The 25,801-nt window shown below is 55.1% G+C and overlaps 1 protein-coding gene across 6 annotated transcripts in view; it reads left to right on the top strand.

Annotated features, from left to right (window-relative positions):
- The first annotated feature begins 560 nt into the window (after nucleotides 1-560).
- Nucleotides 561-25,801, top strand: part of Hdac4 (histone deacetylase 4) — a 255,217-nt gene continuing 229,976 nt past the window's right edge. For 5 of the 6 annotated variants that reach the window (XM_047543427.1, XM_047543430.1, XM_047543428.1 and 2 more), the window contains exon 1: nucleotides 1,140-1,403. The gene's annotated coding sequence lies outside the window, so the exon portion shown is untranslated. Of the gene's footprint in view, nucleotides 785-1,139; nucleotides 1,404-25,801 lie in introns of those variants that run through there. The other variant, XM_047543426.1, reaches the window with a different exon arrangement.

The raw sequence follows: 25,801 nt of genomic DNA, 5'->3' as shown, positions 1-25,801 counted from the left end.
CTATGTTAGAGCACACGTTTCTTACAACGAGCAAAGTTCCGTAAGCGCTTACTTCGAGCCAGTTAAAATAACGTGAAGCTGCACACTTTGCAAACTGTACTGTACGCACACAACTATGGCTTTCTCGCAGAGCCCAGGGCCTGCAGACTGCGCAGGCTGCGCCGCGGGCCCCTCATCAGGGCCGCTGTCGCGGAGGCCAGGCTCCGCACGGCCTGGGTGCTCCTGGCAGAACCTGCGTTCCGACACCGGCTCTTGGCGAGATGGACCTAGGACGCCAGGAGGGCGCCCTGGTCATGCCCTCCCGCGCCGCCGAGCCTGCGCCCCGGCCTGCCGAGAGCCGGCTCGAAGCGCGCTCCCGGCGAACGGGAACGCGGCGGCAGCCCGGAGAGGCCAGCCCGCGCCCCGGCACTGGTCCCAGTCCCGCCAAAGAACCCCGGCCGCACCCCGGGCCGTGCGGCCGCCGCGGGCTGGGCGGGGCCCACGCGCCTGCGCACTGGTCCCGGTCCCAGCGTTCCCGGCACGCAGCCCACGTGACCCGCGTCCCTGCCCAAGATGGAGGCTGCGGCAGGGCCTGGCCAGTTCCCCGCCTCAGCCCGCGCGCCTCTGCGCCCCCTCCGAGCGCGAGCTAGCTGCGTGGGCGCGCGGTGCTGATCAGTGGCAGCGCCACAGGCTGCCAACTCGGGCTAGCAACGGCTGGGGCTTGGTTTCCCGTCAGTATCCGCCCCAGCTCCCTCTGCTTTCTACATTGCGAAGCGCCCGGCACTGGCGCCTGGAGCGTCCTCCGGTACGCCCCGCCCCCCGAAGTTGACAGCGCCGGGAGCCAATGGGGTCGTGGACTTGTACGGGAAGGCGGACAGAGGTGGAGCCTCTGTGCAGGGCCTGGGTCCTGGGGCCAACGGTTGGGCCGACGCAGGGCGGGCGCAGACCTCGCGGACCAATGGAAGGGCGGCAGGGTGCCTGGGGGCGGGGCCGAGCCGTAATTGACGCGCTCTTCATTAGAAACCGGGAGGGGGCGGGGCCCGCGAGGGGAGGTGACGCAAGGCCGCCGCGGCCAATGGCTGCCGGGCCGCCGGCGGGGGGGGCGGGGCTGAAGCGACTGACGGGCGTCGGGCGCGGCCTATCCCCGCGCGGCTCGGTGCTGGAGGGGGGAGCAGCATCATGGTTCAACGTGGGTCAATTTTTTGTGAATGAGGAGGGGAGGTTGTGGGGCCGCCGCCGCGGAGCACGGTCCCCGCCGCCGCCCGAGCCCGAGCCCGCGCGCCCGCTCGCGCCCTCCCGCCCGGCCCGCTCCGCGCGCCCGCGTCGCCGTCGCCGCCCGAGCCGCCCGCCCGCGGGCGGTGGCGGCGCAGGCTGAGGAGATGCGGTTCGCAGCGCCCGAGCGGGGCTAGAGTCGGCCGCCGCCGGTAAGCAGCGCCGCGCACACCCGCCGGCAGGTGGACGCCGCCCCGCGGCCGGCCTGGGCCCGCGCGCGGCGGGCGGGGCGGCCTGCGCGGCCGGCGGCGCAGGTGGGCGCGGGCGGGCGGCGGGCGGGGGCGCCGGCCCTGCGTTTATGTAACTTTGTCAGACGGACGTGTGAGTTTGCGGAAAACGCCCCTCGGCGCCGGGCCGGGCCGGGGCCGCGGCTCGGGCCCGGCCGCCCGCAGGACCCGAGGCGTTGCGAAACGCGCCGCGCCGGTGTTTACGGGGACGCGGGGTGTGTGTGTGGCCCCGGAGCGAGAGCCCGCGCGTGCGGGTCGGGAAGGCCGGGGAGGAACCGTGCACTCATTAATGCACGTCGAAAATTTGTAATAACTTGCGGCCGCTGATAGGAGTGTTCTCTTTATTGCATGCTGTAAATTGACCTGCTGTGACACAATTTTCAAATAAAGCGTTGCAGAAATTAACTTAAGTTATTTTAGAACTAATGACTTTCTTAACTAAATCCTAATTGCATTACTGTAGAGACCTACCTAATTGCTTGCTGAGAGCAGCTCTGCCTGCTCTGGGAGGGAGGAAAGGCTTGTGTAGTCACTTTGCCTGCCCGCTTTGCTCTAGTCAGGCTTTTCCGCCCGTTCCCACAAACCGCCTAAGCATTTAAGGCCTGGGAGTAAACCTGTGAACAGCCTGGCCCGCGGGTCCAGGGGGATGCTGGCGGCTTGCACCCTGACCTGGTTTCGCTTTTTCTTCGGTAATAAGATCGTGGTTGCCTGGAGTTCTGATTGCTTCTGATAATTCCGTGCATTATTTTAGGGACGGCCTAATGAAAGCTGGTGTGGTGGTTTCAGAATCCAGCCAGGGAAGGTGGTGGTGGTGGTGGTGGTTGGGAAGAGGCAGGGAGATGGAATTAAGAAAACTCAGCTGCTAGTACACAAATATACACTACAGCAGTTACAAGGCAACAAAAGTTATTGCAGAATCTCTCATCACTATGGCAACACAATTACTCTATTATAATTGGAAATGCGAAATGCCACCCAGTTAGAAGTTTCATCAGAATGGAGTTCTGGATATCAAAAATATGTGAGATTTAATTTTTTTCAGGTAGCTCCTGTGAATTCTAGTCTGGGTTCAGCTATCTATTTTTAAGACTGATCCGCTTTCCCAGATATTCTCCTCCCTGCGATCTGTGGCATCTTTCCCCAGAAGAACTCTGGTTTGTGTGGGAGGGAAGTATTTTCATGCCTTAAAAACACACTCTGACACAGTGTAAGACTTCTTTAGCTTTCTGTGTTCTGGGCTTTTCTTTTGGATATCAAATACCTTCCTAAAGAGAGCAGTAATCAATCAGCAAAGAGGCGGGCTTTGCTCAGCAGGCAGATGGAGCACTGCCCTCTTTAGGGACCCGCTTTCTCCTGCAAGGGGAGCTGGTGGCAGAGTGCCTCTGGAGGATCCTGGAGAGGGGCTTGGAGGGAAGATGACTGGACTGCAAAGAGGCCTGGAAGGCCGAGGGACCAAGGACAGATGTGTCCGGAGCAGCCCTAGTCAGGGAGAATATTCTGTGGTCAGCAGCTTCTCAGCCATGCAAAATAAAAAGCCCCAAATGCCAGGTTCGCAGAGGCATGGGGCTGTTACTGTGCAAGGTGGACAAGACAACATGGCACCCTGGCTGTGAGCAGCTCCAGCAGCCGGGCCTGGGGCAGTCGGAAGCCTGCTTTACTAGGGTGTCCCTCTCAGTGCTCGCCAGAAGGACTCCAGTGCTGGAAGTTTCCACACATTGTGGGCCTGCTGCAGTTTAATTTCGTTATAACTCTTTCCTTTTAACTACTGCATATTTATGCCCAGTAATCGACTTCCATTTTCCAGCTTCATTGTGAGGTTTCAATGCAGCATGAATGGCTTTGAATTCCGATCCTTTGATGTTGGGGGTGGCACCAAAGGAAAGGCGACTTTGTGCCGTTTTAATTGCCGGAGCAGAAGAAAATTTCATGGCTCCTGTAGAACTCGTCTGTACTGTTTTCTGTTGAAAACGGCTGGGCTTTCATGGCTCTGGAGCTGCCCTGAGAAGTGTGTTAGTACCTGATGGAGGGAATGAGGAGATGCAGGAAGGATGAGGGAGAGCTGTGGCTGCCGGGAGGTGGTTGGGCAGCACCCCTGTGTCTGGGCTGTCCTCAGACCAGACTCTGTGCCTGGGGAGGGAGACTGCAGGTATTGAGCCCGAGGAGTGTCCCTGCCTCTTGGTCAGGGCCTACAGCCTGTCCTGGGGTGGGGGTCTGGCAAGGTAGATCTGGAGGGGCTTTTGTTTTGGTTTCAGCTTGTGTCCTGCAGTGTAGTGGCTTTGGGCATTTGGCCTTGACCTGGAGCAGGGTGCAGCACCTCATGGTTTGAGTCAGGAGAGGGCCCATGTGCAGTGCTGCCACACTTGAGCCGTCTGTGGGGAACGAGGGCCACTGAGCCAGCTCACTTGTGTTCACATCAGAGGTCAGTGTCCGGCTCCTGGGAAGGAGGTGGGCAGGCCTTTCTTAGTGGTGGCACGTGACTGTGCAGCCTCCCTGCCTTTCTACCTCCTCATTTCCTGGAAGGCAGGGGGCCTCCACTGCAACCCTCCTGTAACTGTGACCCAGGTCAGCACTCTCTTTAGCCTGCGTCTTTCCTGGAGCAGGGAGATGATGGTGCTAGTCTTCGTCACATAAACCAGTAGCTAGCTCTAATGAGCACCTAATTGGGGCTGCGTTATCCCTGCTCATGGTCATGAGGTGGGCGCAGAACCTGAGAGAGTCATGGAGTGGAGCCCTGCTGCCCCTTGCTGTGTCAAGTCCCCAGGGTTGACCCCTTCTCCTGGCCCCTCCTGGGCCAGAGGTGGTCTTGAGTGTTGTTCAGATGTGGGGGCAAGAATGGTCTCTTTGAGAAGACAGTTCCAAATGGCTCTTGGGTACAGTGGCTTGACTGCCCTGGAGCTGTCACGGCTAACTTCTTTTCATAGGGTCTGGGAGTCATTTCGGCTTCCTCGTGCCCTCTTAGGTTAGCTGTGTGGTGTCCTAGTACTGGAAGACACCTTAGCAGTTGTGGGCTGGGGTGCAGCCCAGAGGTAGAACACTCACCTAGCATGTCACCTGGGCCTGGATTCCATCCCTAGCAAAAACAGAACCACAGACAGCACCAAACCCCCAAAAGCCAGGCCACCCAGCCTGGTGGTGTTCACCTCCTATTTGGATCTTTTCCCAAGAAGCCCCAGCTGTCTCCGGGGTGGGAGCAGAAAGTGCAGGCCGGTGTTCCCGCTCCATTTCAACCAGAGCGGCTTAGTTTGCTGCTTTTTCTTTCAGTTACCTTGGAGGATTTTATTGAAAGAACACATTTGAAGGTCAGATAGTTTGAAAAACTATCCAGTTAGTCTATTCTTATCCTAAAACCAAACTAGAGACCTTAAGAGAAAATAACAACAGAGTTAACAGTATAATAATTGGGGGGGGGAACCTGGCGGAGCTGGGGATGTAGCTTGGTGGTCGAGCGCTTTCCAGCCTGTGTGAGGAGCTGGGTTCGAGCCCCAGCAAGCAAAGCAAAGGAAAACCAGCAGAAGACTTCCTGTAAGCAAGGTGCAGAGATAACGAGAGAAAAAACTGATGACCTGTTAAGCCTGTGACTCTAATAGTAACCAAAGAGATTTTGAGAACCAGTGCTGAAGGTGGGCAGAGCACTGGATGCAGCTCTCCAGGGCTGGGGAGGGAAGGCCAAGCTGCTCCTGTGTCCTCTCTCCAGGCTTCTTAGGGGTGGAATTGGTCCGTTTGTGGCAGTTGCTTTGGAGGTGATCTAGCATACAGTAAGCGGGTGTGTTGATTGTTACATGTAGTTTGCTCTCTGGAGAGACTTGTGTATGTTATATAAAAAACAATCACCTGATTGCTATCTGGAAAAGTTTTATGTCAAAAGTTTAAGCTGTGCATTTTGGATTTATTCTAATTTTGAAAGAGTTTAATAAATGCATAGATGCTCGTGTGTGCAGGATGTTAGGCTAGATCTTTTCTAGAAATGATGCTTCATGAACATGCTTGACGTCACTGTGCCGTGGAATCACCTGTGCACAGACAGGCAGAAGTACGCAGGTGTGAGGTAGAAAAAGTGGGCCCAGCACAGTCTGCAGTCCAGGCCCCCTGGTTTTAAGTCCTTGGGTCTCTGATGTGATAAAGGTAGCCCTTTGGGGTTTCAGGGAAGTAATCATAAGGGGCTTTTGTTGTTTTTTTATATATTTATACTATGTACAAATTTTTGAAATAAGCATGTATTGCTTTTTAATAATAATAGTTTTAAAATTGATATTTCCTTTGGGGGGGAATATGCTTCATCCCCATTATTTACAAAGGAGCTAAACTAAGCCATTGGATTTAAATATGTTAGTGTTAGAAGAATCCTGAGGGTGTTTGTCACTGAGTGCCTCATGTGTCTCTGAGGTGGGGGCTGTCCTTCTGGGTCTGGGCTGCTCTGGCATAGTCTGTGCTGAAAGTGTTTCCTAAGTGGCTTCTACCAAATCGTGTCCGTACCTACCTTTACTTACAAGAAATTCTGTCAAGGCTTTCCCTTGTTCTTAGGGTCCTGAGGACCCCAGAAAACGGCTTGCTCCTAGCGTCTGGCTTGCCAGCCTCGCCAGCTGCACTCACCCTGTCTGCTGAGTTTTAGTTCCTACAGGTCCTATTATTGCCTTTGCTGCCCTGTACTCTCTATGGCCCCAGGGCCTTTGCCCACACTGCTTCCTTAGCGACCTCCGTTTGTGTCTGTCTTGCCCAGCCCCTCAATTATGCTTTCGCTTTGGCCTCTGGTTTAGCTTAGCCTAACGACCTTCTTAGTCCTTCTCTGCAGGATCCATTTGTTTAGTTTCAGCAGCTCATTGTGATAGTTGTTGGGTGTCAGCTGTCTAGCTGGCCAAGGGTCTGTGGGGTTAGAGGCCTCATGCCTGGATCCTAGCTAGGGCCTGGTAGTGTAGGTGACGAATGACTGTCTGGCACAGGCGAGGACCTGCTCCTGCCCGCAGCCGCATGGGTCGCTGCCTGTGCTCTGGGAACGCCTGTTTCCTGAGCCCTCTCCCCCACATCTGGGAACTTCAATCCTGATTTTGGAGATTACGTGCCTTAAGTAGATGCCATGGAGACGTGTGAAGTGGGTTCCGTGATGCAGCGGAGCACGGTGGGAAGGGCCTCACAGCTGTCACGGGCACATGGCCACCGTGCGGCCAGGAGGTGTGGGGCCGTCCTCTGGACTGACCGGCCGCTGTGTGCAAGGTGGTGAGCTGCCACTCTGATTACAGGCATTTTCCCTGCTTGCTTCAATTTGTAGTCAATGACGTTATTTAATCATCTCTCATTTCGCCTCATGATTTTTATATGGTACCTTACTATGGCTGTGTATACAAACATTTTGGAATCTGGTTCTTTTAAAATGTGAATATTAGGCTTTGTTAGTTTACTATTGTTCATGAAGTATTCCGTCTGTGTGAGTCAAGTGCTTTTGTTGGATTGACGTCTAAGCTTGAAACCGTGAATCATTCCTCTGGCCTGGAAGCCTGAGCCAGCATTCCCAGTAGGAGTTTGCTCCAAGGTGGGGGGGCTTGCATTTTCCCTTGGGCCCAGCTGTCACTGGGGTCCTGGCTGCTGTGTGCTGGAGTGGTTCTTTTTGAAATGAAGTTTCTGTGACCCCCTTGCCCTGGCCTCTCTTTGGTGTTAGTGAGGGTCCTTGGGGCTGAGTTTCTAACAGATCAGTTATTGCTTTGTAAATACTCATCCTGCACACAAGCCCAGGTGCCAGGTTTCATGTGGGCTGCTCTGTGATCTACACAGTGGATGGTGGGTAGCTGTGGGCTTGATCAGGTGGACCCTGCCTCTGTCCCCCAAAAGCCTGGGTGTTGGTGGGAACAGACCAGGAAGAGGAAGCACGCACAGAGGGGCATGCTGGCTGCCATCCTGACGGCCGGGGCCATGGTTAGTGTGGGTCCTGGGAGAAGAAGCTGTGGGCCTTGTGGGGCAGTGGCAGAGAAGGTGGGAAGGCTGGGGGTGCTGTGGGAGTGGCTGTGGTCCTTCTGCAGCAGTGGGGCTGCAGCAGGTGGAAGGCCTGGTGCTTCTGAGACCAGAGGGCCAGAGTGGGGAAGAGCCAGGCCTGCCCTCAGGAAGTCTGTGTTCTGGGCTCGAGTCAGGCTGTGACTCCCCTTTGGTTCCTCCTGTTTCCAGTGTTGGTGCCTGGCTCCACGGGCTGATGTGCCTGATCTGTCTGAGTTGAGCAGCACTGTCTGGCCCTCCCAGAGGCCTCCAGGCGGCTTGTGGTGGGCTCGGACCCTCCCCAGAGTGCGTGGCTGCGTTGTGGCACAAGGCAGGGGCTGCTCCTGCTGCAGGGAGGTGGTCCCAGTGACTCCGAGGCTGCTCCCGTGGGTGGTGGACAGTCTTCCTTCAGCCGGTGCTGGTGAGAGTGTTCGTGGGACCCTTAGAGCAGCTTCTCATGACTGAATGTCGCTAGAAGCCAGCAGAGAAGATGTTCTGCGAGGTCCAACCCAGCCTCTCGCCTGGCTGTTAGTTTTGTACATTAAAGTCCATGGGTCATGCATGACTGCTCGCCCTGTGTTGTCAGCAGAGTGTGGCCAGGGCTGCTAGGTCCTGGGGTTCCCTTCAGCCTGGGGGGTGACCCTTGAGGTCTCTTCAGTGACACCATTCCAGCTTCCGGCTATGGATCCCCAGGGGAAGTTGGAAGTGGCCACCAGGGTCTGTAAGTCACGTGGGGGGAACATCTTCTTAATTAGCCAACGGTGTTAGTGGTATGCCCATGTTCTTGAGGGGTAGGCCTTGACCCCTGGGGACTCTGAAAGAAAGCCCATAAAGAAATGGTTGGGAAGTACTCTGGTGGGCTAGGCCCCTCTCTGCCATGAAATTTGCACTGAAAAGGTCATGGTAGGTGGTCACCATCCCCATTCTTTGGGAACACATCCCTGGGTGTTGAGTCAGACCAGGGTTAAGTTCCAGTTTCACATCGTGACTCTGCCTGGCTGCTATTGCCTGGCCTCTGTGTCCAGGGTTCACCTGTAGACTGGGAGGAGGGAGGAGGGAGGCCGGAGGCCGGAGGGAGCTGCTGGGCCTGGGGCCTCTCCCAGGTCTTGACTCCCAGCACCCTGCTGCTCACTTCTGTTTTGCCAGCAGGTCTCTGGTGGAATGGGAAATAGTATGCCATCTGCAAGGGGGGGTGTCGCCTGGACCTTGACGCACCTGTAGCACTTCCTCAGGCCCTGCACCCGCTCAGGCACCTCTGTCTGCTGGGGTTGCAGCCTGGGAAGACCTTCCTACTCTCTGAGAAGAAGAACGACTCTCTCTTCTCACAGTGACTCTTTCATATCTCTGAGAGATCAAATCTTGGAAGCTCAGAAGCACACTATTAAACTTCATGCAGAATGCCATCCTTCCTTGGGTGCTGGGGTGCATGGCTAGTATCTGAAGGGCCACTGGCCCACGACTGCGGCCATGCTGCCAGGGTGCATCTGAATTCCTTCTTGGCTGTGGTGTGATTTGTACCTTGGCCAGTAGTGCTGAAGTCCCTGGCCCCCAGGAGGGCTGTGGAAGTGGCCAGGCCTCTGCTGTCTGTGTGCTTCCTGGTGTTCTGGAAAAGGTGGTTCTGTGACGTGGTTCCAGGCCACGGAGCTAGCTGCAGAGGCCTCCTGCTCCTCTGGGTGGGGTCTGCCCTCCTTGCAGGACCCTGAGTGCCAGTGCATGTCTTGCTGTCCTCGTGGTTGTGGGTGTGGCAGCAGTGGCCTGAGGGAGGCTGGGTGGATGGGTCGGCATGTCGCCTGTCCTGGTGGCACAGTGAGGGGCCGCGACCCTGTGGAAGGGCTGTGAAGGTCCAGGGACTGAGGGGAAACGGAGGCAGGTGTCTGTGGTGCTGCAGCAGACACAGCCCCTCCACAGATGGAGCTGTGGGCAGGCGCACAGGAGCAGGTTGACTGCATGGTAGGACCAGGCAACTCCTGGGAGATGGAGGAGCATGGGGCCAGAGGACCAGGCGAGTTCCCCCTGGGATTAACGGGAAAGGCACAGTAAGGGGGTTTTTTGAGGGTCGCTCTGAGTATTGAGCAGGGACGTATTTCTGGTAGCTTTCCCATCAAATAGGGTCTCTCTGTGTCAGTACAGAGAATGCTGTGCACTCCAGGAAATGGACTGTCTTGCTTTCCCGGAAAGGGCAAATGGAGGAAGTTTTCAGGCAGGGCTTGATCCAGCTCCTCCACAGTGTCTTCAAGGACTTGTTTCTGTGCCCTCCTTTGGGAGAGTCAGCTTCATGTGCTTGAGGGCCCTACCAGCTGCCCTGGGGCACACCTGCTGGTTCATGGCCAGCAGGACAGCGCTCTTTGTTCCAGTCAGGTCACAGACACTGCTGGGTCTGGCTTGAGTCGCACAGCCTCTTCTGAGCCAGTCACGGCAGCGGGGGCACAGCATGTGCTGGGTGGCTCATCCTGCATGCTGGTGCTGGGTTCGCCTCTTCCGGAAGCCTGCTGGGGAAGCTGACCAGGGAATCGGCTTCCCTCATATGGAAATTGCTGCTGTCTGGAAGAACCGTGAAGGCAGCTGCCAGTGTCCTCTGAAGCTCCTTGCACTTGGTGACACCCAGCAGCAGTCTGGGAACAGCTTTTGGTGTGAGCTCTGTGCACTGGCCTGTCCCAAATGCTTCACCACCTTCCTGTGTCACCCTCTGAAGAATGTTCCTGTCCTTGACCAGGAGCTGCTCAGTGAGGATTGGAAGGGCCAGGACCCACCTCCCTGAGTGAAGACTAGGACACATTGGCCTCCCTATGCCTTTTCCTGCTCCTGGCTCCTGGGATTCAGGGACATGTGGCTAAAATGTCCATTTGCAAAGTGACAGAGACCTTGGAAGCTTGTTTATTTTTGCTTCTGCTAGTTGACTGTGGGATGCACTTGACCTTGGTGAAAGCAGGGGGCCTTGGTGGGGGCTATGGTGCACGTAGCCGAGGTGACTGTGGCGTGGAGTCCTAGCTGACCGCAGTGAGGTAGAGATACTAGACTGGAACTCTGAGCAAACAGGGTGGAAGAAGGCTGGGACCCTGGCTGCCCAGGGGCCTGGAGGGCAGGACTTCATGGCTGACTAGCCCCCAGGTAATACCATCTGTCGTCCGAGGATGCTCTGGAGAAGAGCTGATCACATGTGGGCAGGAGCTGAGGGCCTCCTGAGAAGGCAGAGTGCAAACGCGGCTCAGATCTGGGCTGTTACGGAAGCCCCACCAGTTCCATTTGTCTCCCTGAAGTAGAGATGCATTGGAAGGAATATGCTCTGGGATCAGACTGAAGGGCTCCATAATCTGGGCTTTGTGCCCCTCTAGGGTGTGGCAGCCTTTGTGGTCAGCTGTCCAACCCTGCTTGCCTTGGGCTGCTCATCTGCAAAGTGGATGTGAGAATTTGTCTCTGATTTGTTGTGAGGATCAAGCAGAACCGGGAGGCCAGTGGTTTGGCTCTGAGCTACTGGCATGGAGGAGCAAGCCTTGCTGCCCTCTCTAGGTTCACACGGCGTGGCTCAACTGCATCCTGCCATGTTTCTTAGTCTTCAGTGTGCTGGGCACTTCATGCAATCTGCTGCCCTATGTGCTTGGATTTTCTTTCTTCCTTCAGATTGTTGAGCAAGCTGAAAATGTGAATAGGTCAATGGCGAGGGTCATGGATTTGAGCTGGCAGCTGCTCTGCGCCTCTGCCTTTTCCTCTTAGCTGGGATGCACAGCAGAACTGTCTGCCCCAGGTTGGAAGAGCAGGATGCACTCAGGGGTACACCTCTGGGTCAGAAATGCCCAGTGATGAGGGCTGGACTCTTCAGTAGTGGCCTGGGGGGTGTCCCAGTTCATGTGAGCAACCTTACTGTCTTTACTCAGCCTCTCCAGCCTCAGTCTTCCTATCTGCAAAACCAGAGTGCCAGGATTCTTGCCCTGCCTGAGTTGTGTGTGGACCAAGTGTTACGTTCTGACAGCTCCAGGAGTGCAGCTCTGCACACGGACGACACTGCACAAATGCTTGCACATAGACACACGTGCACACAGTGACCTGTCCCTAGGATATGTTGGGCTTGGCCCAACCCTGAAGGACCTCAAGGTGAGGCTGAAGCCTGACTTTATTTTGGGCATTGAGAGTTACAGAATGTTTGTGCAGGATGCCACACCAGGGGAGGGAGGAACAAGGCTGCATCGGCTCAGGCAGGACAGGTAGGAAAACTGGAGGTTGGGATCCTGGCCTGCAGCAAGGTGGGTTGGGGCTGGGATCAGGCCCAAGCCCAAGGACACCTCCAGGGCAGCAGCATAGCTGGAGTTAAGGTCACAGGCATGGAGGGAGCTAAACAATGAAAACAGAGAGTTAGATAATGGCACCGGGCGAGGAGCACAGACCAAGAGAGCAGGGGCTTCCCAAGAGGAGCAGCAGCCAAGGGCAGGGTCCCTGGGTGCCCAGAGGTAGCCAGGGGAGAGGTGGGAGCTGGGGGTCTGGGTGGCTTCAGTGGACCCACAGGCTGCAGCCCACGTGAACCCCTCAGGTCCAGATCCATGATCAGATCTCACTGGTTGCTCGGGACAAGCCTCCAGGCCACATCTGCGCTGGGATTTGACAGACACTGGAAGACTAAGAAGACGAACGCCTTATGGGGATCAGTAGCACCAGCTTCAGAAACAACTGCTTGACTTCAGTCAGAACGTAGTCATGGTTTAGAAGGGCAAAGACCTGCCCCAGGTTTCTGCTTCACCTTCAGAGAGCTTCAGGGTTGGGCCAGCCCACGTGTTCTTGGAACTGGCTGCATTTCCTGGGCCCTGTTTTGGGGCACCCTTGGACTTTCCTGCCTCCGGCCTGTCTGGAGCTGCTAGGACACAGAGCTCTGGGAGATTGTTTCCTCCACCTCTCTTGGAGGGTTCACTGGCTCCTTCTGACTCTGTAATGACAGAAAATGTGCTCCCAGCCTCCCTGACTCCTTGGCACTGTCATGGTTGTTCTCTGACCCCCTGGTCTCTGAGCTGTCTGGAGCCATGGATAAGGCCGTAGGGGGTCTGCAGCCTGTCCTGTCTCTGTCCTTCAGAAGTGCCTAGGAGTGGGGTCCTGGAGTCAGGGCAGGCGCAGGTGCCCTCTGGCGGGTCTGTGAGGTGCATTTACACAGGCAGCCTGGGGGCTTGAGGTGGAGCTTCCTAGGAACAGGTGGGCTCTGTGGGCACCCGTTCCCTTTCCTGCCTTCCGGCTCTGCCTGCTGGTGGGAACGTGCAAGGGCAGAGTTCCCCACTGCTGAGCTGGGGGGAGGTGGCCAGGTCCCTCTTTCCTTTAGGCCTTGTGGGCGACTTGGTGGGAGTGCCTCCTCCTGCTCAGGGCAGCCCCCGCCCCCACCCCCCATCGTACCCAGCAGAAAAGAGCACATTCTTCATGCTCCATGGTGTGGAGTTCGGGAGGCATCAGAAAGGTCTGCTGAGGATTAGGGCCTTTCTCAGGCCTGGAGGAGAGCCAGAGGGAGGGTCTCTTCTCCAAGCAGTGGGGCGGGCCTTGGGCTCCAGCCACAGCAGCACAGGAGAGGCCAGCATGAGGTGGAGCTGCCCAGCTGTGAGAGAATCGGGAGGAGGGGCAGGGGATGGCCAGACCTTTCCTCAGCCTGGCCCCTGTAGCAGTATGACACGCTGCACTTCTGTTTTCTGGATGCCGAGTCTCGCTGACCCTTGAACTGGCCCACCCACACCAGCACTGGAACCTGGAAGGACACAGTGGAGCCCACTCCCTGGTCCTTGGTCCACAGACTAAGAAATTCAGGGCTTGTTTAAGCCATGTTGTTAAAATACCATCTTAAGTACCAGTTGGCACCTCAGAGGTGGAGAGCAGGGGAGGGAGCCCTAGGAGTGTGTCTGCTGAAGCCCTCAGACCCGTCAGTACAGTCTGGCACCTGCTCCTCCGGAGGTGGATGATTTTCTTTTATCATACATTTCCCCATGCACGAAATAAAAATGCCATTTTGCATGGAATTTAAGGAAGACTGTGCATCTTAGGAGCCATCAGCTACCCCAGATTAAGACTGCCTGACAGGGGAGACAGGGTGGTCATCTCCGCCCCGACTTGGTGTGCAGTGGACCCTTGGCAGAGTGGGCGAGGGATGCCACATGCTGTTTCCTTCTCAGTATCCAGGAAGGCTTCCCACTGGTAGGGAGAGTGCTGCACCTGTGACTCGGCCGCAGCAGTCTAGTGTGCTCAGAGGACCGGATCTGCACCTCCCAGCTCCCTCCTCCGGCTCTGCCACCAGACTTTCTTTTCTTCTGTGTGGCTTGTGCTCCAGTCCTCTTTGGCCACCGTTAGTGTTCCTCCCCAGGGATAAGGCTGTGCTGGGCCTTTTGCAGGTTTACGCGGGCTTACCATCACCCTGCCTGCATTCTCAGATTACTTCATACCTGGGTCTCGCTCCTGCAGTGTCTTTGCTGACCCCCTACCCCATCCCCTGTTGAAAGGAGTGCCCAAGCTGGGTCAGGGAATGGGCCGTTGGCCAGCCCAGCACCATGGGGTGCCCACTCATGTGAGTGGTGTTTCAGCTGCTGGGTTGGCAGCCTTTTGGTCTCTTGCTTGGAGCAGCGAGGAGTCTGTTGTGATTGATGACTTGGGCCATCTTTAAGCATACTGGATTTGGAACATGAACTTGTCTTTGTTGTTTCTCTGTGGACTCTGCTTGCTGTGGATTTCTCTGAACTCTTGGAAGAGCCAGGCAGGTGTGTGGCACCTGTTCTGGCCACCTGAGCTCAGTCAGATCTGTTCTCTAGGCCTGTCTCAGTCTCCCATCAGGCAGATTTCTGTTTATCTTGTGGGTTCTGAACCCATAGTTTGCTCACAAGTTGTCATATATATCTCCACCCTGAAGTTTTGTGACTGACCAGAGCCTCCTCAGGGATGGCTCCCTTTATGTGGTGCAGGGCAGGGCCTGTCTGCTGGTGAGGGTCAGTGTGGGCCTATAGTGGTGTCGATGCTTCCTCCTCTCGGTGCTGCCTGGGCTGCAGCCAGGGTGTAGCACAGGGACCCAGCTTGCCTTCTGGGCACTGGGAACTGGGGAGTGAGGTAGATGCCCTGCCCGAGGGACACCCAGTGGGCCCCAGCGTGGATGTGGGAGCAGCAGAAGCACATCTCATCTGGGGTTTCCACAGAAGAGAAGTGTTACGGGGCCGTTCCCGTTGGCCGGCCTGGCTCTCCCTGGCCTGGTTCTGTCTGGGGAAGTCCTGGGAAGCCTCTCTGTCATGAGGGACTGGGGAGGAGCTGGGGAGACCCACGTGGAGGAAAGAGCATAGTGGCTCGGGATGGCCTGTTTGCTGTGGCGTGGTCCATCTAGGTCCCTGACAGGTGGGCCTGCTCCTACGTGATTGGAAAGGTAGGTGGTGTCGCTGCATTGCCTAAGAGGGTTTTTTGTTAAAGTGTTCCCCATGTTATTAATATTGAGGGAGCTAAATTGGAAAAATAGATCAGCAATACAAGTAAGCAGTTACTGTAACTGGGAAAAACACATTTAATTTGCATATGTGGTAGAAGCATTTTTTTATGACCGCCTTGATAATAAAAGACAGACTGAGTATCACAAATGCAAGTAGATAAAAAAATCAATTAATTCTCATATTCATTATTTTTAAAAAAATAGTATTCCTGGCTTATTCTGTATGGTTTAATAATCAGGTAGCCTGATTTCCATCCGTTATGTGGATGCGTGCCCTGCCTCGCCTGGGCTGTGGGCTGTGGAGTTGGCTCCTGTGTGGAGTTGGCTGTGGGAGGAGTGTGGACCTGGGCGCTTGGCGGAAACCAGGGCCTTTTCCCTGCAGGGGGCATGGTCCCACCACTGTACCCCACGGAGAGCCGTCTTGGTGATGGTTATGTTGCTGTGCGCAGCTGACCAGTGGCCTCTCACATCATGCAGGCCTGTCTGTTCGGAGCATGGTCTTTCCCTGTCTGTTTTGCCCTGTCTTCCCCCAGGGATATTTGACAATGAAGGGAGATGGGTTTGGGTTGTCACAGCAGGGGTCATGGTGCTGGCATTTAGTGGGTTGAAGCCAGAGTTGCCAGCAAACATCCCGTAGTGCACAGGATGGCCATGCCGTGAAGACATACCTGTCCCATCCAAAATGCCACTTTGTCATCCAGTCCTGTATGCTAGCGTTTCCGTCAGCACTCAGGTGAGTGGCATGCGCTTGGTGAAGATGGTTTTGTTGTACGTTACAGTCACAGAGCTGAAACAGAAATTCTGGAAGCACTTAGGGACAAGTCACATACATCATTTTCAGTTTGAGGGTGAGGAAATGAAGTCAGTTCTCATTTACATTTTTTTGCATGTGAATAAGATGTACCTTTATCTTTTCCTCTTCCTTTCTTTTCATTTCTCCATCTCTTTCAGATTTGAAAAATGGGCTTCGATTCCCCAGAACTCACATTTTCCTAGCCAGCGCGTGTTTTGCATGCAGATGTAGTTAGAAATAACAAAGAGGCATATTTGTGTTGTAGTGACTGCATAAAAGGAAAGGATGTTGCTGAACTGTAAATTGCATTTTTAGAACATGGTAAAGCGATGTGCTGAGAGTCCTTGGTTTTGCACTGCAGTTCTGCTGGTACACATTCCCCATGCAGCAGTGGAGAAAGGCTGTCTGAGCAGTGCATTCTGCTCAGCCTGGTTCCTCCCTGTACCATGACATTGCCTCTCACCCTGGTCCAGGTGACAGCCCAATGCCCTGAGCATCCTGAGTGTCCTGGTGTGTGTGTCACGTGTGGGATGCTGCGTTTGGTCACCATGGTTATGTGTTGGTAGTGGGACACGAACACGCGCTTGCTCCTTCCTGTCTTGGAGGCTCGGCTGGATGGTGACCGCAGAGGAGTGGGAAGTGGTTTCCTTGTGCTGGGAAGTTTGAATCAGCGCATTTACAGGTGGCACTTACAGGCTAAGCGAGGGAGAACAAGCCCCGTGCCTCTGTGTTGGTGAGGCAGAGAAAGGAAAGTGGCCACGTACCCCGGCATTTGGACCGTCTACTGGACTTGGGTGTGTGACTAGTATTTAGAAGAATCCTCAGTGGTGGTAAGAAACAACCTAAAACTGCTGTCTTAACCACCATAGGTGTGCAACTCAGCAGTGTGAGCACATTCACGCGGTCACTCTGCTGGCCTCCCTAACTGTGCCCCTTAAATGGCTGCTTGGTCAGCGTTTTTAAAGGTAGGTGGCTCTTAGAACAGACAAGTGCTGTCAATCCTGTGGTGTACAGACACTTGCTAATTCTAAAAGAAAATACAGGAAGAGACAAACATAAATGCAATAACCCCATGCATGCGTAGGAAAATGTATGTGTATGTTGTGTATTAAGATAGAGAAATGTGATATGAAGTAAGCATAACAAATATTCAAGTAATGGGGTGTTTAATATGTAACAATACTTCATGTAAACAAAGTATCATATATATTTAATAACATGTTGTAGTGTGTTAAATAACCTGACTTTGCATTAAACACATCACAGTGAACATTTGCATGCACACGCGTGCGCATGCCCACCAAGTGTGTATTTTAAGGAGACCTTTGGCGGGAATGATAGTGCTGTCTTTGAAAAGCTTGTGCCTTCTCAGGTCATTCCTTCTTCATTACCATGTCCAAATCCCCAGTACTGACTGAAGGAATCGAGTCCTGGCTCTGGACCCTTGTGGTCATGCACAGAGAATCTGCCTATGTGGTGTTCCCCAGGGCCTGCGTCCACCTTCCTTCTTCATGCCTGGCCCCAGGCTGGATTGGCACTCCTCACTGGGGCACGGGCTGTAGCCTAGGTCTGCACCCTCTTCTTCCCACAGTGGCCTTGCAGCCCGGTCCTGCTGTTTTGGCTGTGGATACTCCTTGCACCTTGCTCCCAGGCTCCCTTTTGCCTGTGCTGTCTCTAGAATCTGTGGTGCAGGATGTGCGCTGCTGGCAGGACCTTTTAAGCATCTTGAGCATCTTTGAATCTTGAGTGGAGAGGATGAGCAAATGGCCCTGGAGGCCACAGGAGTCCCAGGGGAGGTCCTTACCCTAACCTGGCCTTGCTGGGGATGCTTGGGGATGGTGCCCAGCAAGGCATGAAGACAGGGTGAGGGAGACCAGGCCATGAGCTGGAGGGGAATATCTGGGCCCAGAGAAGCACAGTTATGCCAGTGTAGAGTGGGTGGTCTAGGGCGAGGGTGCAGGGGCTCTCAGGTAAGGGCCTTCTGTGCCCCTCCAGGACCTCAAGACTTCACCTTTGGCAGCAGGAAGCAGGCCTTGCGGGGCTAGCTTGGGACTGACCTTTAGGAACTGCTGGGAGGCCTACCAGAGGTGGGTACCTGCTGGGGCTGAGTGGGCATTGCCAATTCAAGGGTTATTTGTATTCTGGCTCATTAACAATCTTGAGCATTTCAAATGTTACCATGCTTGCTTGCTTGCTTGCTTTCTAGTAGGCAGCCTGCTGTGACTTTGGGGCTCACACCTACACTGGGACCTACCTACACTGGGACCCTATTATTTGCAGGGCCCTCCGTTCCTAGGCTCCAGTCTGTCACAGCTACCCTGTGCCAGTGCGAGGGCAGTAGCTTATCCCAGCTGCTCTCCTATCTCACTGAGGGACCCTGATGTGTTGCTGGCTCCTCTAGCTGTGTCCTGTGCCAGAGGAGCCAGCTTTCCTGGGCTGCCTGCCCTTTATCCCGGAAGTTCTGTGCTGTGGGGGCTTCATGTCACTTCTTGATGATCTGCCCCACATCACAGTGAAGATTTAGATTTACATATGTGCCAAGTGGGTGGGCTCCCCAGGGTCGTCCTTCCTGGGAAGTGGAGGAGGAAGCAGTGATGTCTGCAGAGAGGTCTGCTTGTTTCTCGTTTGTAGAAGGCTTTTGCCTGGCGCAAGATGTCTCTCGGGCAAGCAGGAGATGGATGAACCTTGAGTGGTGGCAGGATTGTGGGTCCCCCAGGCCACTGCTGGTGGCCTGGCAGCCAGTGCAGCTGGGGTGGCTGCTGGGAACCAGGAGCCCAGGAGGCCTGCCAGTGAGGGCCAGGAGCCCTGTGTGCAGGGTGGGCAGACTGGACCCCACTGCTCTGGCCCACGTTGGTAGAGTGGTCACGTGGCATCCCAGGACTCAGCTGTCCTCCAGTCCTGGCCGTCCTGGGCCTGCCTGCCTGCCTGCCGTCTCCCTCCAGAAGCACAGCCCCAGAGACGTCACGCCTGATGTGGCGCTGCTTTCCCATGGACTTGGGATGAGGCACAGCACATGGGCAGTAGGCTGTGTCCCCAGTGCAAACAGGATACCTGTTGGACAGGGGGACCATTCTGGGATGTTTCTTCTAGATGACCGCTGTCATCTGACACTTTGCCTCCTTCCTAGTTCTTTGAAAACTCACTGAAAACCAAGCATGTGGATTGCCATAGCTCTTTTATTTCCAAAGGAAAGTAGAGTCCAAGCTGATGAGGGCTCCAAACATGGACTCTGGAGTGTGTGTCCTCTGCAGCCTTGCAGTACAGGTGACTGAGTGTGACCACAGATGTGCTGGGCCTTTCTGTCTGGTCAGGTTCAGGGCCCGTGTCTGTGAAACCCCTGGGTCATGACAAGGTTTCACCCTCGGATCTCTGCAGAGCTCTGACTCCATGGGGACACAAGGGCAGTAAGAGTGGACGGGCACTGGGGCTTCCTGCTTGCTCACCCTGGTGTTCTGTGGGGAGAGTGAGGCAGGACCCCATGAATCTCTGGGAGCCAGGGCGGGAGTCCATGTCTCTCCCCCCTTCCTTGGTGCACTGAGGTGACACCTGACAGGCCAGGGCTCAGGCCCTGGGCGCCTCTGAAACCTGCTGGTGCTGAGGACACAGGGATGCCTTGTTTTGGCTGCAGACTCGGGGCCTCTGAGAGGGTGTGGCACTGAGGCTGTGCCTGTGGGCGCACGTCCTGCTGTGTGGGAACACACTGTTGTGGTAACAGGTGCCTCAGGCGTGCCGTGGCTGTGGTCCCCCCAGGCCTGCGGAGCCGTGCCAGAGGCGACTGCTTTCAGTTTCAACATCGGGCAGAGTGAACTGAGCTGGCCTGGGGGATACATAGCGATCAAGGCTGTCATCATGCACTGCCGTTGGTCTGTGTGGCCAGCCTGTCCCCAGGAGGGTGGTGTGTGGTGTTGAGGATGTGTGTTCCATGTGCTTGTCAACCATGTGCAGGGTGAGAGGCTTGGTTCTGATGCTTGTGCTGGTGACCCACTTCCAGAAGGACAGGTGCAGAGTGACCACCCTTCTGAATACAGACTCGCTGGAAAGCTGCTGAGGCTCCGGCCTTCCTCGTCATTGTGGTGTAGTCCAGCTCTTGTCCCACGTGTGCAGAGACGTTTTGTGTGGTATTCGTACGGTCGGGTGCCCCATAGACCCCGCTGCAAGCTTGCACTCTGATGTTTGGCAGTGGTGTAGCTTCCTTGCACTGGGCTCTTCTGTAATTGCCATGTTCAGGGATGCAGCGTGTGATCGAAGACACAGCAGGGTCGGAGGCATGCAGAAGAGGAGACCTGCGTTCTGTCTTGGTCTGGCCTGCGGCTGGATGTGCGCGTCACCTCTGCCTGGAGTGCCGTGTGCTGGCAGCAGAGTACACTGGCTGTGGGGCCAGGGTGGTCCACCTGCCTCCTCTGGCAGCGTGGCATAGATAGCCAGGGTACTTCTAGAGGACTCCACCAAGAGCTACATCTAGGCAGTGGCTTCCTGGGGCTCGGGAAGGGCTGGAGTCCTGCTGCCCAGAACTTGCCAGCCCAGCCTTAGGGACATTGAGATATATGGAAACTGCCTAAGAGCACAGTGGGCCCCATGGTGCCCAGCAGGCTGTGATGGTGACCTTGGTCTAGGTGACCCCACAGTCAGGTGGGGTGACTGCCAGGGACTTTCCCCTCCTCTCCAGTGTCCTCCTCCACAAGGGACAGGGACAGGCCATGGCTAGACAAGTTGACTTGTCGTCCAGGTGGGTGTAAGTAGTCTCCTGGGGCCCTCAGGAAATGCCCATGCAGAGTAGAGCGCCTGACCGTGCCTGGTGGGCACACCGCTCCTGTGATGTATGGAGGCTTTCCTTCAGGGGGACTGTGGGAGATGTGTTTGAGAGGAGCAGAGCTGGTCTCGGTTGTGGAAGGCAGGACCCACGGTGGCATGTCCTCGCAGTGCGCTGTTTGTGGAGGCGAGAGCACTGTCCTGTGGACGGTAAGACTTCGCTGTAGCCTCACAGATACTCTGCACATTCCCGTGTGTGGGGGGTGCTGTCCAGCACTGGACTCTGCCTCCCTGCCCTCCATGGTGCCTCACTGCGGGCCATCAGGTGGCCTGCACCTGCCTGCAAGGACAAGTGAGTGGTTGGTCCGTGGCCTGGCCCAGGCTAGGTGTCCTGGAGCCTTAAGGGAACACTTGGTGGGCAGGCTGTTGGGCCTGGAGGGGAGCAGAGAGGCTGAGGTGGGTCTCGAGGCTTCTGGGAGCCCCACCACCATGGTCCCAGCCCTGGCTCAGCTGCTCTTTCCCAGGATCCCTGTGGCAGGCCAGTTCTGCTGCCACCCTCACCTCTCTGGGGCCCCTCTCTTGCTTGCTGTGTGCTTCCAGCTGATCCCGTCCAGACTCCTTGGCCAACCTCCAGGTCTGTGGTCCCGGCTGCCACCTCCTTAGTTGGGGTTGTGTCCTCAGTACCCTGCAGGGGCCTCCCCACCTGGGTGTGCGGCTGCTCCTCTTTCCCCATGCTTTAAGGAACTTGTCCATCCATCTCCATCTGTGTGGTGGCTGGTATGGTTTTGATTCCAGGTTGTTCTTCAGCTTGGAGAGACCAGTGTGGTGACAGGGAATCTGATGCTGGACTTTTGCTTATCTTTGTGTCTTCCTTTGGTTTTTCTCAGGGAACTTTGAGATCTCCTCATCTTTGGTGTTCGGGACCTTAACCATGTGGGACTTTCAAGATTTATCCCTGCTGAGCCACAGGGACCCCTGAATCTTGTTCTCTCTCACCTGCGGGAGTGTCCCCCTCCTCCCAGCACTGCCCCCACCCCCATGATCATGGTTGTCATCCTCTCCCCTTCCACACCTGCACCCCGCGCGCCTCTTTCCTGGGATTCCCGTTAGTGCTCTGTGCTTGCTGGTTTAGATTCCCGCTCGGCTCCTCCTCCAGGCTGCTCTGTGGTATCGTTCTGATGTTCACCTATGTGAACCCGGGAGCTGGTCCTTCAGGGCTCGTCTGTAGCATCTGATTCCACGTGCATGTCTGAGGTGCTGTGTCCTTCAGGGTCTCCTGGGCTCAGTGTTTCTGTTTGTCTTGGGCATTCTTTTTCTTGCTGCCACTCCTTAACTGACTGACAAGGTGTCTGTTCATTTATAAGAAGGAGGTGAAGGTAAATTTCAAGTGCATGCAAGAGCGAAGCAACAGATCTGCAGACATATGTGGGCATCAGGTCCTTTCCTCATTCATCCAGGGTCTCTAGAAGCTACAGAGGACACACATCAGGTGTGAGTTCACCTTGAGAGCAGGTGAAAGGAAGCAAGAATTTTGGAAAAGTATGTGGAGCATTTGACAAACAGAGGAATCATTTATTATGCAGAGGCCTCTTACAGATGGAGAGAGACCAGCATAGAGAATGAGCAGACTTCAGGGGAAGCATGGGGAAGAGCAGGCCACCTGCAAGAGGGTGCTCCAGTGCCCAGTGCTCAGGGGATGCAGTTGAAAGTGGAAGCAGTTACACTTTTTATGCATGGCAGTGGAAGACAGGGTGGAAGACTGACAGTTCCCTTTACAGAAGAGGCTGCAGGGGGTGAAAATCATCTTGTTCACCTGGGTGAGAAGGTGCAGCCTGGACCCTTCCACTCAGCCCCACTCCCAGGCCAGGTGGCTCTGCCTGGTGGCCTTCTATGTCCTGTCATGATAGCACATTGGAAGAGCCCTTTAGTAGGGAAATGAGCACCTGTGCCCTTGTGATGGGGCTCTGCTGCCCTCTGTCCCTCTCACCAGGACCTCAGCTCTTGGGAGGGAGTCCAGGTGGGGGCTTCCCTGGGAGCCAGGCCATTTTGGACCCAGTGAGCAGGGCAGGTGCCAGCTTTCCAAGTTTCATTTGCTTGATGCTGTTCTGTACCTAACAGAGACGTCTCCACGGAAAGGGTGGTGAACCAGGATGTGTGAGAGGTGCCCGGCCCTTCAGGGTGCTTTTCTCCTCAGCCCAGTCCCCCGACTCTGTGGGCTTCCTGTCCCTCAGACTGTCACGTCCAAGGATGCCAGCCATGTCTCCTGGGGAAGAGTGCTGGCACACCTGCAGAGCAGCTGTCCTCAGACTGGTCTCTGGTCCCGCAGCAGCCTGGGATTCGTGTGCACCCTGCAGTGTTCTTGGTCAAGAAAGTCACATCTGTCCATAGTCTCTGTTTTAGAAATTGACACAAATCTAAAGAAGTTTGTTTAAAGCTGAACAAGCCCATTCCTTTTCTTGCATCACATTGTGGTCGTGCACAATGGTGGGACTCATGATGCCTTGTTTGTGCAGACGCTTTTTGGTCTGGTGGATCTCATTTCCCCCTACCTTCCTCTTCCCTCCTTCCCTCTTCCCCTGATCCGCTTGCTCCACTCTGCGGATCTCCCTTCTGTTGTTATTAGTGTTTTAAACTATGCATTGTAATCACAGGACAAGCAAGATTCATGTGTTCCGCTTGTGCATGGACCTACGTGGTTTGGTGCGTTTTGTCCCGGGCCTCTTCCTCCCTCCATTCTGTGTTAACATACTTGGAGAGCATGCTTGGAGGAGGAGGTGACTGCTCTGTGTGACAGCAGATGCGGTAGTGAGTCCCTCTGCCCTTAACTGATGAACTCTGAGATGCTGGCTCCTCCTCCCTGCTCCGCACTTGGCCCTGGGCATGCAGCCTTCGGGTAGCTCACTGTGCCCTGGTCTCACAGAGCAGAGAACATTTGGTGCTGTGAAGGACATGACTTCACACTCCCCGTCAGGATCTTGGGGACCCTCAGGGAACTCAGGATGCCATTTCTGTGTAGTGAGGGGCATCACTGGCTGGAGGAGACTTGTCGCCGAGTCGTTTATCATCCCCTGATGACTGTCACTGGTGATTGGTGTAGTGCCCAGTGCTGTGGAGTAAAAGGAATCATCCTTTACTAGTCTGGCATTTAAGGGATGTCCAGAGTCTGTTTGTCCCCCTTGGGGTGTCCTGTGGGCAGTGATGTACCTTGTCTTCTTTAGGGCCTTGCAGCCGTATACACGGGACAGGTGGTTCTCTGTTGTCTCACATGGCTCCTGGTGGGTTGAGGTCAGGAGACCTGTGGGACCAGCACTCGGTGCTCAGAGGCCCTGTGCCTCCTGCTACTCTGCCTCTTTTCCCCTGAACTTGCTTTGTTTTGCAGGTAAAGGCAGCAGTGTTGTTTCATCTGGGCGTGTTATCCATTTGAACCCTTAAAGAGTCTTTTTCCTAGAAGTTTGTTTTGTGCCTGCTGCAGATCACAGGCTAAATGGGGGTGTTTCTCATCCTACGCTATGGAGAGCAGCAGCCTGTTGGCTGTGCACCTGTTGCTGTGTCCCTCTGCTGTGTCCCTGGTGCCAGGTGCATGGTCCTGCAGACTCTGGTGTGGCATGCTGTCCCTGCTCTTCCTCTGTCCTCCTAGCATTGACCTTCAGGTGCCCCCAGCATGGAAGGCACCTAAACCTCAGACCAAATCACAGTCCTGTGCAGATTTCACTTGTGCATTGTGAACTGCTTCCTTCTTTACACCCATTAGAACACAGTGAGATGGAATTTCAAGAGTGAGTCTTGTGAAACTGAAATCTAAGTATGTCCTGACAGCTCTTGGGGAAGAAGTCTGAGGTCGGCTGCCCTGTGGCCAGCTCTCGCAAAGGTGCATGCTTGCTGAGCCCAACTGCTGGACCCTACTGCCCGTGGCTCTTTAAGGAAATTTACTGAAGGAAGGAGCACGGATTAGAAAGCTCACTACAGAAATAGGAAAAATCACGTCAGCAATTTGCTTTTTGATTAAAATTTACTTAGATTTTAACTAATTTGAATAAAATTCAAATTGAAAAACCATTTAATTGAAATACTGAAACTAGAAGTTACCTTGTATGTGTTGTTCTGGCTGACGGTGCTGACCCAGGCCTGGGGACGTGTGTGCTCCTGGTTGAAGGACGTGCCCCCGTGTGGCCTGTTTCTGCAGGTCTTGCTTCAAGAGGGTGAGTCGGCAGTGTTTCTGTGCACAAGCTGATTGTGAAAGGGTAGGGCTATTGGGTCGGCATCCGCTGCCCAGAAAGTCGAGGCAGACGGCGTTCTCTGAACGGGTCTGTTTTGGCTCTCCCTTGGTACAGCATGGTCTTTGGTGAGTGGTCCCCAGTCCCCACGGCATTGTGACAGTTACCCCAGGCTCCCCTGTGAATGCAGCACCACCAGCTCCCTGTGCACCTGTTCTTCCTCCCAGGCCCCCGCATGCCAGGGGCTCCCCGTCACAACCGCCACCTCAGGTTGGTTTCACCTGTGTTGAATTTGTGTTTGTGGGGTCATGCGGCAGCACTGTCTGCGTCTGCTGGACGACTCTTGAAGGAGATCTGTTGTGTGGCTGTCTGTTGGTGACCTTGATAGGTGCGTACACACTCTGCTGCAGGGTCTGCCCCCGGGGGGCACTGTGTGGGCTTCCGCAGACTCCTGCTCTGCACACTCAGGCCTGCCGAGAGCCCAGCGGTCCACGGCTTCTTTGCTTGTAAGTTCTGGCTGCTTTTTTGGGGGGGAGGGGGGTGTCCTGTCCCATTTGGTTTAATTTGCATTTCTGTGATCTCAGATGAAGACCATGTGTTTCTGTAGGGACTAAACTTGGAATCCTCTTTTGTCAAGCACCTCTTTGTATCCTTGGCCCATTTGAAAAAAAAAAAAATTGGGTTAGTCTGCCTTTTTCGTAATGTGGTAAGACTGACATGTATTTTGGTGTCGGCCCTTTGCTGGTGTATCTATGGCAGAATTAGGCTCCTGCTGGGTGGCTGCCTCCTCCCTCTGCTCCGGAGTGCTGTTGAGCCGAGGTTCTCCTTCCCCTGCAAGTGAGCTGTCCCTTTCTCTCCTTTGTGGTGGTGGCCTTAGGAGCTGCAGCTTCTGATGTGTGGTCTGTGGACAGGGTGCTGCTTGCCCTCTGCTCTTGGGCCTGCTCCATTCCATGCTGCTGGCCACCAGGCATGCTGTGTGGGTTACAGCTGGAACTTGGTTGCTGGAAGACCTTGTCCCTGTGGACTTGGGTGGGAGCCTTTGCTGTCATTGGATTGGTCCGTTCGGGGATACTCTGTTCTTTGGTGCCTCTGTTCTTATTTCTTACTGAGAAATGTAATAAATGATTACATTTGGTAAAGCCCCCATGTCCTTTGTGTTTTCACGTAAAATTTAAATAAACTTGTCAAT

This window comes from Sciurus carolinensis, chromosome 3, assembly GCF_902686445.1.
Source record: "Sciurus carolinensis chromosome 3, mSciCar1.2, whole genome shotgun sequence".
Lineage (NCBI taxonomy): Eukaryota > Metazoa > Chordata > Mammalia > Rodentia > Sciuridae > Sciurus > Sciurus carolinensis.
Note: the sequence above shows the minus strand (reverse complement) of the source record. Positions and strands in the feature narration are given on the sequence as shown.